This window comes from Bacillus rossius, chromosome 3 (genome assembly GCF_032445375.1).
Source record: "Bacillus rossius redtenbacheri isolate Brsri chromosome 3, Brsri_v3, whole genome shotgun sequence".
Lineage (NCBI taxonomy): Eukaryota > Metazoa > Arthropoda > Insecta > Phasmatodea > Bacillidae > Bacillus > Bacillus rossius.
This window is the reverse complement of record NC_086332.1, coordinates 95,133,383-95,147,629: the sequence shown is the minus strand read 5'-3', so window position 1 is coordinate 95,147,629 and position 14,247 is coordinate 95,133,383. Positions and strand designations below refer to the sequence as shown.

The 14,247-nt window shown below is 39.5% G+C and overlaps 1 protein-coding gene across 2 annotated transcripts in view; it reads right to left on the bottom strand.

Annotated features, from left to right (window-relative positions):
• The window catches only part of LOC134531044 (DNA-directed RNA polymerases I, II, and III subunit RPABC3), a 357,271-nt gene that overhangs the window by 220,338 nt on the left and 122,686 nt on the right, over positions 1-14,247 (bottom strand). The window lies entirely within an intron of this gene.

The following is a 14,247-nucleotide window of genomic DNA, read 5'->3' as shown; positions in this document are numbered from 1 at the left end:
AAATCTGAAGTTGTTTGTAAATGGCGTTAACAGCTTGAGCTCTGCCCGCTGTTTGACGGCCCCGGACAGACGGCCGTCTTAAAGAATACCACCTCGAGCTCGGGCCTGCAACCTTAACGGGTGATTCTCTGTGAACACAAATGGCCGTACAAACAACCTTTTCCAATAAGTATTGCCGTGTCATAAAATAAAAAATCTCAGAACGCAAGAATACGAATATTCCTTTTTAGAGCAACTGTAGTTACAACGGTATAAAGTATAGTTTTTTTTATCAAGAAGTTCCCAAACCAACATTGAAACAGTCCCATGTGCTGACCCATTTCCAGAATTAACACTTTGAGATTTTATTTTAAGATATTTATTTAAAATATATAATATTGTGGGTATGTTTTAAAAAACACAATTAATTTTCTTTCGAAAGAAATAACGCCTAAATTCGATTTATTTAATTTCATTCATTTGATCATCTTGTCCAGGCTTTTTAAGCACAAAATTCAACACCAAAAACAAAAATTTGCACTGTGCATTTTCACGTTGTCCTGCGTATACAGAAACGCAACCTGTCTGAAGTTCGTGTCAGTAGCGCTAGAGGCGCTGTGCCGCCATTTTATTTAGTGTTAGTGCATCGTTTGTGGCGGGAACACGTGACGGGGCTGCTGCGACATACAGTCCACTGGTTAACTATTGCATTTATAGTTTATTTGTGGAGCTGGATACATTCTATATAATTTTATAATGATTTATGTACATATTTATCGAGAACTCACAAAATTAAATACATTACGATAGTTTGCTTGATATTTCACGACTTATACAAAATACACAGTAGGTACCTTGGCAACAGTCCCCTGCTTTGTAATGAGGCAGAGGACTTTCTTTCATTTCAGGAGACTGTAGATGACAAGTCTCTCTTTTGAAGTTAGTTTAGTTATTGATACCCTAATAGTCATAATAATGTGTTGCAGGCTAGCTCTTATTATGTATACGTGCCTCCTAAAAAAGCATAAGTTACCCAAGTCCAAGGTACCAAAGTAGAAAAAAATGACCTTCAAACGAAGAAATAAATGAAAGAAAAGGAGAGGTTGAAATGCTAGAAAAAAAAAATACAAAGTCAGAGAAAACTTGCTAAAGATATGACTGCATGTGAGCACAGAGCTGCACTCCAAAATTGAAACACACAACCCCCCCTCCCCCACGCTGTGATGTTTACAGGGGAAAAAAAGATCGACTAAACGGTGTTACCAACAACTCGACACGTGAAAACACACCGTCCTCAGATTCTAAACGCCTCACACCAGCTTCAGGACGCATTGCACCAGTTCCAATACAGCATCCTCCAGCTCCAAATCCCACAGTCACGAGTGCAAATATCCGGTGAAGAAAGGGAAAAAAAAAAAAAAAGAAAAATGAAAGGATTGCAGTATTGCAGAAAAAGCTTGAGAAGTACAGGAAAAGATTGGCTACACTTAAAGGCAAAACAAGAAATAGTATTGAAAATACATCGAATACTAAAATGCAGAAGATGTTAACTAAACATGATGGTGGAGATGAAGGTCAAGAAGGCATTATTTGGTGACATCACTACATAGTATAAAACAAAGTCGCTTCCCGCTGTCTGTCCCTATGTATGTGTGACGTTAGCTTCGCTCGTCACATATTTATTTTCTTTGTGACCGCGCTGGTTATGTGAATGCTTACGCATTCTGGTGAGGTGGTTTTGAACTAGCCTTGCCTCGTAGTTCTCCGATTTGTCGTAGGAGGTCTCTGTATGCGGCGCGCTGATAGCGCCACGATGGAGAAATTTTTGTTTGCCGTAGCCAGCTGTTGGTAGGGCTAGGGAAGTATTTTTTTTGTGAGGTTTGTGTCGGTATGGCGAGTTGTAATGGAAAATGTTGCGGTTTTTGGGGCGGTCTGTCGAGGATGTAACTTCAACCTGTGCAGTTGAGCCACTGTATAATATGGCAGTATTAAGCAATACGATTTACGAGTGGTGTTTGCGACGAGTGCATGCTAATAGATATTGCTGAGAATACTATGGCAATATTAAGCATGACATTTTACGAATAGTGTTTGCGACGATTTCGTGCTGCTAGCTATTGCAGGGAAACGGGTTGGTGCCTGGTTGTACTTCATTTACGATTACAGCAAACGTGACGAGTTTAATGTAATTCATCGTGGTGGACGGTTACCGCATTTAACCAGGAAGTTCCACTTGGTCTGGCACTGCTGCGTTTTCGGCCAGGTTGCCCATTTTTGAAGCATGTTTTGGAGACCTGCCTTATGTAAGCGTTTTCGTTTACTGTCGACGAGGATTTGAGCTGTTTTCCTTTGCTCATGATGAGCGATGTTGGGCAGCAAAGTAAGTTTTTGGCACTTAGTTTTAGCACCTCCCCGATTTTGGAGTACAATATGTAAGTGAACTTACTAAGACTACCCACAAGTTAAATGAAAAGTGTCACAGTCAGCCATTTATATTTTTAGTATAATTTATTATCATTTTCAAGTTTGGCTGTTAGTGAGCTTTGACTATATGGTGCAAGATACAGATATATATATTTTAATTTGAGAGTGCTACTAGAGAGAAAGTTAATTTTTTTTTTTATTGAGGAAAAGTAAATAATCAGAGTGAAATATTGTTGATGGGTTTTTCGATGGTGCATATGGTAGGCATTTGGCCGTGTTCCATTTTTTTTTTTTGGGTAGAGAAAAAGAAGTTATATCATGAGGCAGGTATGCGTGTATTTTAAAGTGCCTTACCTTGTATTATTAACATTTAACCGTTCGTTATAACATGTACCTGAAGCAATTTTTTTTAAGTTAATTAATATTCAATTATGTATACATGCTAAAGATTTGCTTATGTGAAGGAAGTAATGTTAAAATTAGTTCTGTTAAGATACATGCTGGTACATGATCTTATTTGTGGTAATAGTGATTTTTATTTGATGTTTTACTAATATTGTGAAGTATTTATTATTGCAAGTATTTTATACAGCCTGTACTGTTTATGTATGCACCTTATTATATTTGTATTGTTGGGGGGAGTACTGTTTATGTATGCACCTTATTATATTTGTATTGTTGGGGGGAGTGCAAAGTTATGCTGGCATAACCTGTACTTTATTTGGAGTCTGGTTATTAATAACTGAGAGTTGGCATTGACTCAGTCTGAGGCATGTGGTGTGGCCTGTGACTACCATCTCCAACCCCTCCATACTTTCACTTAATATTTTTGTGCATTATTACTTTTGGTAAAAGTAATGGAAGTATTAAAGTTAATAATTGATTACTATTATAAATGTTCCAACTAATATTTAGTGATCAGTGTAAATTTGCTGTGGAAGCTGTCAATGTAATTGTTGATGAGTACAGTATTAATTTTGTGGACCAGTACAGGTAATAAATTCACTTTACTTCGACCTAGGATTCTTTCTTTCCATCAGACTGCCCTACTACCTCCCTTTCCGCTTAACGCTGTGGTTAGTGGAGATAACGGTGGTCTCAGGCTGCGCCACTCTCCTTCCTAGGTTAAGTTTGGTGAATGTTAGATTGTACTTGGTGTGATAGGATAACCATCAAAAATGCCTACAGCGTGTGTTAACGAATTGTCTAAGGAACAGCTGAAAGTTAACCTAACAGCCGCGGCCATTGAATTTGACGACAGTGACACTCTAGATGTTTTGAGAAAAAAATTTGTAGGTTTCATAAAGGGAAATAAGAGGATGGCTGGGGATATTGAAGCAAGTCAGGCTAGACAGGTAGCTGTTGCTGAATACAAGATTCCCCTGATTATGTCATCATTACAGAGTGTTCCGCAGTTGAATTCGTATGAGCCTAGGGCATTGCTTAAGTTCATCGTTGCAGTCGATAAGATAAAACGTAGTTATCTGTTGCGCTCTGAAGTAGAATTAATTCAGGGGTTGTTGCCCAAATGCACTGGGGTAGTTCTTGAAGCGTTACTGGATGGTTTAGCCCGGGGTGATAATTGGGAAATTATCAAAGAGAAGTTATGGGTGTTGTTGTGCCCTGCAAGAGAAAAGGAGGATTTTGAAGCAGCTTGCCTAAAACGTTTTCAGCGCCGTGGGGAGCGCATGGTTGAGTTTATTCAAAATTTACAGGAATGTGCTTCCGCATTGGGAAAAAAATATTCCGATGGTCAGTTTATTAAGTTGGTGCTGGACAACATGGCACCTGAGATTAGGCAGCAATGTTCTTTCCTGCAGTGTCCCAAGTGCCTGGAGGAGTTGAACACATGGGCCATAGAGGTAGATAACCTTGTGTATACCTGCCGGGTTTATCAAACACAGTTAGCAGATCAGGTGAATATTGAAGGGGGGGGGGGGGGGGGGCAGCATAAAAATACTCATAAAGATGTTAGAGGTGATAAACATCTGGGTGCGAGCAACCTTTTAAAAGAAAAGAAAAAGACAGTAACTTGTTTCAAGTGTCACAAGCAGGGGCATTTTGCCTCAAATTGTTGGAGCCAGTTCTCCGAGGGTAGTCGGTGTTTCAAGTGTGGAAATGTTGGTCATATTTCCAGTCAGTGTAAGAAGGTGGGTTCTGGGGGGACTGAGAGCATGAATAAGGGATCAGACGAAACCAATGTCAATCAAGGAGGGCAAATAGCAACTATCAAATACAGGGGTCCCGGAAAAAATAATAGCAGTTTTTGGGTTGATACCCTGGTAGCGGGGAAAATCAGACAAGCTTTGGTGGACACAGGTGCCAATTCTAGCTTCATCAGTCAGAAGTTTGCAAATCAGTTGGTGTCTGAGGATCGTGAACTCAAGAACCGGTTGAAGGTAAAGGAGGGTTTTAGGTTGCAGGTGGCTAATGGCATCAGTATTCAGGTTAAGGTTTCTATGAGGTTACATTAAAAAATTTGTAAGTTTGCGTGGACCAGACAGTTTTGGGTCCTGCCTGATTTAATCTGCGATATGGTGTTAGGGTTAGATTTTTTAGAGGAGACCCGAGCGGTTGTGAATTGTGGTGACCGAGAGTTAACGTTTGGTTTTCAAAAAGAGTATGTGGTGCCTTTGGAGCGGAAGTCAAAAAGGGAAATGGAGGTTTGTTCTGGCATACAGGGGGAGACGAATCATTTATCGGGTGAGCAACAGGAGAAGTTGAAAGCAGTGATGAAGGAATTTGGGGACGTTTTGAATGATAAGTTAGGAAGATGTGAGATGATGCCGTATCAGATTAAAGTGAGTGATGAAGAACCAGTGAGATGCGTCCCATATCAGTGTTCACCCCCGAAGCTTCAAGCATTTAGGGAAATAGTGAAGGAGTTAGAAAAGCAAGGGATTATTCAGCGTACGCTTTCTCCTTATGCGTCGCCTGCCTTCCTCGTAAAAAAGAAGGAACCAGGGAAGTACCGCTTAGTTCTCGATTATCGCCTGCTGAACCGTAAGATAAAAGTGTACCCTTTTCCTATGCCAAATATAGAGGTGTTATTCCAATATCTGAGTGGTGGAAAATACTTTACTGTATTTGATCTTAATTCGGCCTTCCATCAGTGTGTTCTAGAGGAGAGTAGCAAGAAGTACACAGGATTTGTAACGCCATGGGGCCATTTTCAGTGGGAACGCGTACCCTTTGGGGTCAATTTTGGGGGACAATGCCTGTCAAGGATTTTGCATGTATTGTTAGAGGAGTACCAGTTCGAGTTCGTAGTTTCTTTTCTTGATGATATTTTGATATTTTCAAATTCTTTTGAGGAGCATTTGGTACACATGCGCAAAGTTTTGGAGAAATTGCGCAGCGCAGGATTTACTGTTAATCCTAAAAAAATTGTGTGGGCTAGTGAACAGGTCAAATTTCTTGGATTCCTGGTTTCCAATGGGAATTTAATCATGGATCCGGAAAAAATTGGGCCCATAGTTAATTTTCCCCAACCCAAAAACTTAAAAGGGGTTATGAGGTTCATAGGCATGTTGGGTTATTTTGCCAAATTTATTCCTAACTATGCAGAAAGATGCGCCCCGTTGAATATGTTGAAAAGAAAGAATGTTACTTTCAAATGGGGTAGTGAGCAGGAACGGGCCTTTCAGGACTTGAAATATGCTATTCACACCCACCGGTTCTCCAGTTGCCCAACTTCAATGAACGATTTGTATTGCAGGTAGATGCCAGTAGTCTAGCAGTGGGAGCTGTGTTGTTGCAGGGTCAGGAAGGGCAGATGAGGCCGATTGCATATGCGAGTCGCGCTCTAAATCATCAGGAGCAGATGTACAGTACGTACGAGAAGGAGGCCCTGGGGTGTATTTTTAGTGTAGAACGTTTTGCTAGTTATCTGGAGCACGCAGAGTTCGACTTAATGACAGATAACCAGGCGTTGACTTGGTTATTCTCTCATCCTCGCCAACTTGGTAAATTAGGGCGATGGATCATGCGTCTTACACGGTTCCGTTTCAAGATTATACATGTGAAAGGGAAGGAAAACTATATCGCGGACACACTTTCACGTATGTTCGACCCAACTGAATTTCATTTAGAAGGAAAAGAGGAAAGAGAAGAAACAGAGGTGGGCGATGAACCATTGGCTATTATCCAACACATTCCTGAGTCCTTTGTTGACATTGGTAAATGGCAGAGTGAAGATGAGGAAGGTGACGAGATCCGGGAGAAGATCCAGTCTGGGATGTGCAAGAACTTCGTCATTTCTAAGGGGATCATCTATCACGTCGATAAGAAGGGGAACAAACGAGTTTGGGTACCTCAACGTGTACGTAAGATGATTCTTAGATATTTTCATGATTCGGCTGTTGGTGCCAACATGGGAGCTAGGAAAACTGAGATGAAGATCCGCCAGGAATTTTTCTGGGAAGGGTTAAGAAAGGAGGTCCAGGAGTATGTAAGGAGGTGTTCTGATTGTCAATTTGTAAAACAACCTCATAATTCCAAGGTGGGAATGTATTCCGTACAGACACCCAAAAGAGTTTGGGAAAGGGTATACATCGATGTGTTTGGTCCTCTGCCACGATCTAGTAAGGGACACAACTGCTTGTTAATTCTTGTGGATGGTTTTTCTAGATTTGTGATTCTAATACCTCTCAGAGATATGAAAGCCAGCTCCATTTGTGGGAAGCTGGAAAATGAAGTGTGGAGAATATTTGGTAGCCCTGAGTTGCTAATTTCCGATAACGCGACATATTTCACTTCAGTAAATCTTAAGAATTTGTGTTTTCGGTGGGGAACAAAACAAGTCCATACCAGCCCGTACTACCCATGCCCAAATTTGGTGGAGCGTGTGAACAAGTCGATCAAGGCAGCTCTTACCATCTTTCACCATGAGAAGCAAAGGGGTTGGGACACTGAGCTGTCATCTCTGAATGTCGCGCTGAACTCCGTGGCTCATGGGGTAACTGGAAGGACGCCCAGTATGATTATGTTTGGTAGGGAGCTCCCCCATTCCCTGCTAAGTCTATGGGGTATTTCTCCTGGTTGTTTTGAAGAATCTGGTGTAAAGCTGGAAGATGTTTGGAGTAAGACTCAACAAGCGTTGGACAAAGCGCATGCCATCATGGGAAAGAAGTACAATCAAGGGAGGTCGGTGTCGGATATTATTCCTGGTGACTTGGTGGTGTGTCGAAAAGTAAATCTTAGTAAGAAGGTGGATTTCTTTTCGAGCAAGCTGTGCCCTGCCTTTGATGGTCCTTATCGCGTTTTATCTTTCCTGACCCCTGTCACAGTTAATTTGGGAGATCCTGATAAAGGGTTTGTCATAAAGAAGGCTCACATATCAGCAGTAAAAAAGTTCTTTCCACCTTAGAACAGCCCAGTTGGTGGTTTGACCCTAGTTGCATGCGTTCTGGTGTCCTTGGAGTTTCTTATTTTGTGTGGGTGTAATGAGTTAGGGGTTTTTGTAGCGTGTATTCGTTTATGTGATTGGTGAGTATGCTTAGCTTTGGTCTCCCTTTTGTTTGAGCTTTTATCCCTTGCGTTGTCCGAGGGGGAGTGGGTTTTAGGCGGGGAGGCTGTGACGTTAGCTTCGCTCGTCACATATTTATTTTCTTTGTGACCGCGCTGGTTATGTGAATGCTTACGCATTCTGGTGAGGTGGTTTTGAACTAGCCTTGCCTCGTAGTTCTCCGATTTGTCGTAGGAGGTCTCTGTATGCGGTGCGCTGATAGCGCCACGATGGAGAAATTTTTGTTTGCCGTAGCCAGCTGTTGGTAGGGCTAGGGAAGTATTTTTTTTGTGAGGTTTGTGTCGGTATGGCGAGTTGTAATGGAAAATGTTGCGGTTTTTGGGGCGGTCTGTCGAGGATGTAACTTCAATCTGTGCAGTTGAGCCACTGTATAATATGGCAGTATTAAGCAATACGATTTACGAGTGGTGTGTGCGACGAGTGCATGCTAATAGATATTGCTGAGAATACTATGGCAATATTAAGCATGACATTTTACGAATAGTGTTTGCGACGATTTCGTGCTGCTAGCTATTGCAGGGAAACGGGTTGGTGCCTGGTTGTACTTCATTTACGATTACAGCAAACGTGACGAGTTTAATGTAATTCATCGTGGTGGACGGTTACCGCATTTAACCAGGAAGTTCCACTTGGTCTGGCACTGCTGCGTTTTCGGCCAGGTTGCCCATTTTTGAAGCATGTTTTGGAGACCTGCCTTATGTAAGCGTTTTCGTTTACTGTCGACGAGGATTTGAGCTGTTTTCCTTTGCTCATGATGAGCGATGTTGGGCAGCAAAGTAAGTTTTTGGCACTTAGTTTTAGCACCTCCCCGATTTTGGAGTACAATATGTAAGTGAACTTACTAAGACTACCCACAAGTTAAATGAAAAGTGTCACAGTCAGCCATTTATATTTTTAGTATAATTTATTATCATTTTCAAGTTTGGCTGTTAGTGAGCTTTGACTATATGGTGCAAGATACAGATATATATATTTTAATTTGAGAGTGCTACTAGAGAGAAAGTTAATTTTTTTTTATTGAGGAAAAGTAAATAATCAGAGTGAAATATTGTTGATGGGTTTTTCGATGGTGCATATGGTAGGCATTTGGCCGTGTTCCATTTTTTTTTTGGGTAGAGAAAAAGAAGTTATATCATGAGGCAGGTATGCGTGTATTTTAAAGTGCCTTACCTTGTATTATTAACATTTAACCGTTCGTTATAACATGTACCTGAAGCAATTTTTTTTTAAGTTAATTAATATTCAATTATGTATACATGCTAAAGATTTGCTTATGTGAAGGAAGTAATGTTAAAATTAGTTCTGTTAAGATACATGCTGGTACATGATCTTATTTGTGGTAATAGTGATTTTTATTTGATGTTTTACTAATATTGTGAAGTATTTATTATTGCAAGTATTTTATACAGCCTGTACTGTTTATGTATGCACCTTATTATATTTGTATTGTTGGGGGGAGTACTGTTTATGTATGCACCTTATTATATTTGTATTGTTGGGGGGAGTGCAAAGTTATGCTGGCATAACCTGTACTTTATTTGGAGTCTGGTTATTAATAACTGAGAGTTGGCATTGACTCAGTCTGAGGCATGTGGTGTGGCCTGTGACTACCATCTCCAACCCCTCCATACTTTCACTTAATATTTTTGTGCGTTATTACTTTTGGTAAAAGTAATGGAAGTATTAAAGTTAATAATTGATTACTATTATAAATGTTACAACTAATATTTAGTGATCAGTGTAAATTTGCTGTGGAAGCTGTCAATGTAATTGTTGATGAGTACAGTATTAATTTTGTGGACCAGTACAGGTAATAAATTCACTTTACTTCGACCTAGGATTCTTTCTTTCCATCAGACTGCCCTACTACCTCCCTTTCCGCTTAACGCTGTGGTTAGTGGAGATAACGGTGGTCTCATATGCTTAGATCTTTAAAAGTACGAAACCGATTTTGATGCGTTTTTTTTAATAGATAGAGTGATTCAAGAGGAAGGCTTATATGTATAATACATGCATAATATAGTAGAGAAACACTGATAATTTTAGAGGTTTCTAATGTGATGTAAATAAACACATTTTTTTTTTGCGCTTACATTGCAAACGCTGGCTGAACCCTACGAGATAGATCAAAATAATGTACTACAGTATTGTACACCTTAGAAAGGTCTACAAAAAAAAGTCAGCGATGGTATATGTCTATCTCTTAGGGATAACCCACAGTAAAAAAATTTTTATCATTTACTTTTTACGAGAAATAATGGCTTATTTACGAAGCGCTTTTAAGCAATACAGCATTAATCCTTATCAAATTAAGTACCTTAAATACATTGAGCATTTAATATAGATTAATATGACCCTGTACAGCATGTAATTTAAATGAATATTTTCGAAGATACTACACATGCACACATTACATTGCATTGCGCCGACGCAAATATACTACTCGGTAGAAAATGTTCTTGAATTGGAAGAAGCTGTTCATTTTCCTACAGAATTTCTTAATTATTTGAACCCGTCTGGACTCCCTCCCCATAAAATGGTGTTGAAAGTAGATTGTCCTGTTATTTTATTAAGAAACCTGAATCCACCTAAATTTTGCAATGGCACGCGTTTTCTGGTAAAATCACTAAAAACTTTCATAATGGAGTGCACAATACTCACCGGATGTGGTACCGGAGAATATGTATTGATTCCCCGAATTTCTCTGATACCATCGGAATTACCGTTCCAATTTAAACGCCTACAATTTCCGGTAAATATATCTTTTGCAATGACCATTAATAAATCGCAGGGTCAAACTTTCAACTTTGCAGGCTTAGATTTGAGCGTTGGGTGTTTTTCACATGGCCAAATACCTATATGTCGCTCTTTCAAGAGTAACCTCTAAAGAAAATATGTTTGTATTGTCTAATTATGTTTGTATTGTCTAATGACAAAATAGCTGTGAACGTTGTATATAAAGACATTCTTTAGTATATTTAGTATCAGCATTGCACCCGTGCGAAGCCGGGGCGGGTCACTAGTTATTAATAAACAGCTCAAAGACAATTATTCGAGGCTAAAACGTATTGCAGATCAACGAATATTTACAAAATTGGTGTCTGGACAGATGATCCAAAAGTATAGGCATGGATACCTAAAGATAGTGCTGTTATTTATAGAGGCACAAATAAATCAGAGTCATACAATTCTTTATCCGTACCTAAATTACGACGAATGAGGTTACCCAAACGTATGGAACAGGTGGTTTAGGAATTTCATTAAGACGATAGTAACAGCCGTATGGGAGCAGGAAAAAAAAGAATTCATTACCAAAAACAAGATTAGAAAGAAAAAAACACGGTACTTACTCGATAAAATGCGCAATCTATAAACAAATTTTTGGCCGATAACTTCAAAATTAGATATAAAACATTCTGTCGATTACGTCCGTTCTGGGTAGTCAAGCTTAATGGTCAAAATCGTAATACATGCTTATGTATAGTCCACAGTAACCTGGACATAAAGTTAAGCGCTTTGTACGAGGCAAAACATTACCTTACAATAACCACCAAAAGTTACTAGAAGACTATGTTGCGATCGATATAGCGTAGAATATTTATCGAGAAATTGCATGGCGTGCACTAATATGACTTCTAACTATAATAATTTTGGCGACTGAAAAGTCATGAAATACAATATGTGGATTGCTGAAAATCAAGAGATTCAAGATCTAAAAGCCAAAAAGCAACGCACAGTCACAAATTACTTAAAGAAATCTGTTGATGTTCATCCACGACAATTAATAACACAATTGCATTAAGATTAAGAAAAATTCGTTGCCCATGAAATTAAAATCGTTCACCAGTTTAATGCCATGGAGTATATAAAAATAAATCTTCAAGATGAGGATGTCATTCATGTGGATTTCAGCGAAAATTATTGCACAAAGTATGCATAGAGATACAAGCATTTCATTTCGGTGGATCACTAGCTCAGCTAAGCGTACATACAGTAGAGATTTATCAAATAATATCAATTCGATCGTACTGTACAGTCTCTAAGAACATAGCAAATTCACCTGCTGCCATTTGGGCACATCTACACCCAATCTTTAAAGCTCTTCCAGATAGCATTAGGCGCGTTAACTTTTTTTTAGCGATGGCCCCGTTACGCAGTACCGTTACAAAACGTCTTTTTTATAATGGTAACTAAACTCTCTGAAGAAATTACAGGCGTAGAGGCATTTACATGGAATTATACAGAGTGGACATGGAAAGGGTGCACCACTCGTTGTCGGAACAACATGCAAAACGAATAGCAGAGTTTGTTGTAAATGCTGGTGGTGACGTTGTTACGAACGCAGACAGGACCGCGATGCGCGCCAGGTTCGGAGCTGGCTGGCGGCCCCGCACGGTCACGAACGTCACGCACGTCCATTGACGCAAACCATGCCACACATGCCTGGCCGAATTAAAAGGGTCCTCGCTACCCAGCCCCTCTCCGCTCATCAAGCCTTGGGTTATTGTCACCTTTAGCAGCTTGGGAATTTCGGGCTTACAGAGGCCACCGCGAGGAGTTGCGTGAATAAGCGTCGCTGTTCTGGGTGTTTCGGGCGTCGAGTCGGCTCGGGATGATGCGACACGTCACAACCACTCTAGTCACTTAGAGAAGGACGCCACGGGTATATAAGCGACGACGCCGGCCCCCGTGGGAGTTCCGAGGGTTCGGAGGGTTCTAAGCGTAGGGAAGATTGTCTCCCGCTTGCGGAGTGATACTGGCGATAACCGTGCGATCAGCGAAATTGAGGTTAAGAGGGAAAGTAGCTCTTGGTGAGCGAATCAGACCTATCGGGAGGCGATAACCGCGATTGAAGGTCTGGCGAGCCAGACAGGTGCGACCAGCGATAGTTGGGGACTGTACTGCGGCGCGGTGTGGGTTAGTGTGCAAAGTAAGCGAACAGAGATGGACAGAAGAGCAAAGCTCCAGTGGAAAGTGTTAATGTTTCAATGATCAGTGCAAGACTCTTGAGTGCAGTAAATAAATTTACAGTGTAGACATTAGTAATAAACACAAAAATTGTAACAATATTAATGAGATCTAACAATTCGTACAATCCCCCCTAGAACGATGCCCTAGCATTACATGCATCACAACTGACAGTCAAGTCATCCAGAAAATTATCGACAAAATTGAAAAGGAGGCGACGAAACAAGAGTTTCAGAGGTACCTTGAATATGCATCAAGTCACAGGTGTATTTTCAAACTCTATCCTCGGGCTAACTAGCTGTACAATTCTAAAACGATGAGAAGTCTCACCTTCTTTTGTAAAGCAACACTGGTGAGCATTTCATAATAGGCAATATTACCCATGATACAAAACCCAGATGGAATGTGGATGAAGTGTTATGGAATCAGAATACGATCTTCATTTAATTGAAGTTATGCTAAACATGCTAACTGAAGCACTGAAAAAAAGCATGCTGTAGCTGAACCTAGTGGTCAACAGCAGTCATATTATAATATCGAAGACTTAAGTTCTGGTGAGATTCCCAGCAAAAAAATGTAAAGTATCGATATTCTGCTGTGATTAACGAAAATGATGAAGAATTATTTGAGGGTTACGTTTTTGAGGATTTTGATGCCAAAGTACAGACCTTTAGAATAGATGAAAGTGACATTCCAGATGTGTTCTTTGACCAAATAGTCTAAGTTGAGTAATCCTGATATAATACTTAAGGAAAATATTTTATAAATTTCCATTATTAGTAGAGGTTTATGAGCGTTAGTTCTCTCGCTCCAAGATATTTTTTTTTAAATACATAATATTTCATTATTATGGAACCTACCTTATTTACATTTAAGATAAAAAGTGTACTTATTTATGTTAAATATCTCTATACTTGAAGTTATAATACCTACCTAATGAGCTGTTACTAATAATTACATACCAAAAAAGTACAAACTAAGACTAAAATGTTAAAGACTGTTATTTGAATGCCTCATTAGCTTTAAATACACTACTTAGTAGTTAATCTCAGGTTAAGTTTAAAATTTTAACTGTAAGCTCCTTTTCATTTTTAGTTATTGTTCGAAACTGAAGTAGTATAATTATAGGAATGTCGATCCTATGTGGCATATAATAAATGATAATTATGTATTATGCTGTTTTTATGTATTTGCAACAGTCCCCTGTTATACAGAACAGTATCCTGAAATCATTTCCCAGAAAAAAGTTAATATCTGGGAAAGTAGCTATAAATTCAATGGCTTTTTAATACTTATTAAAATGTTACTTTTACAGCGCTCAGTCAGTTTTTTTGATAGGAAGAATATTA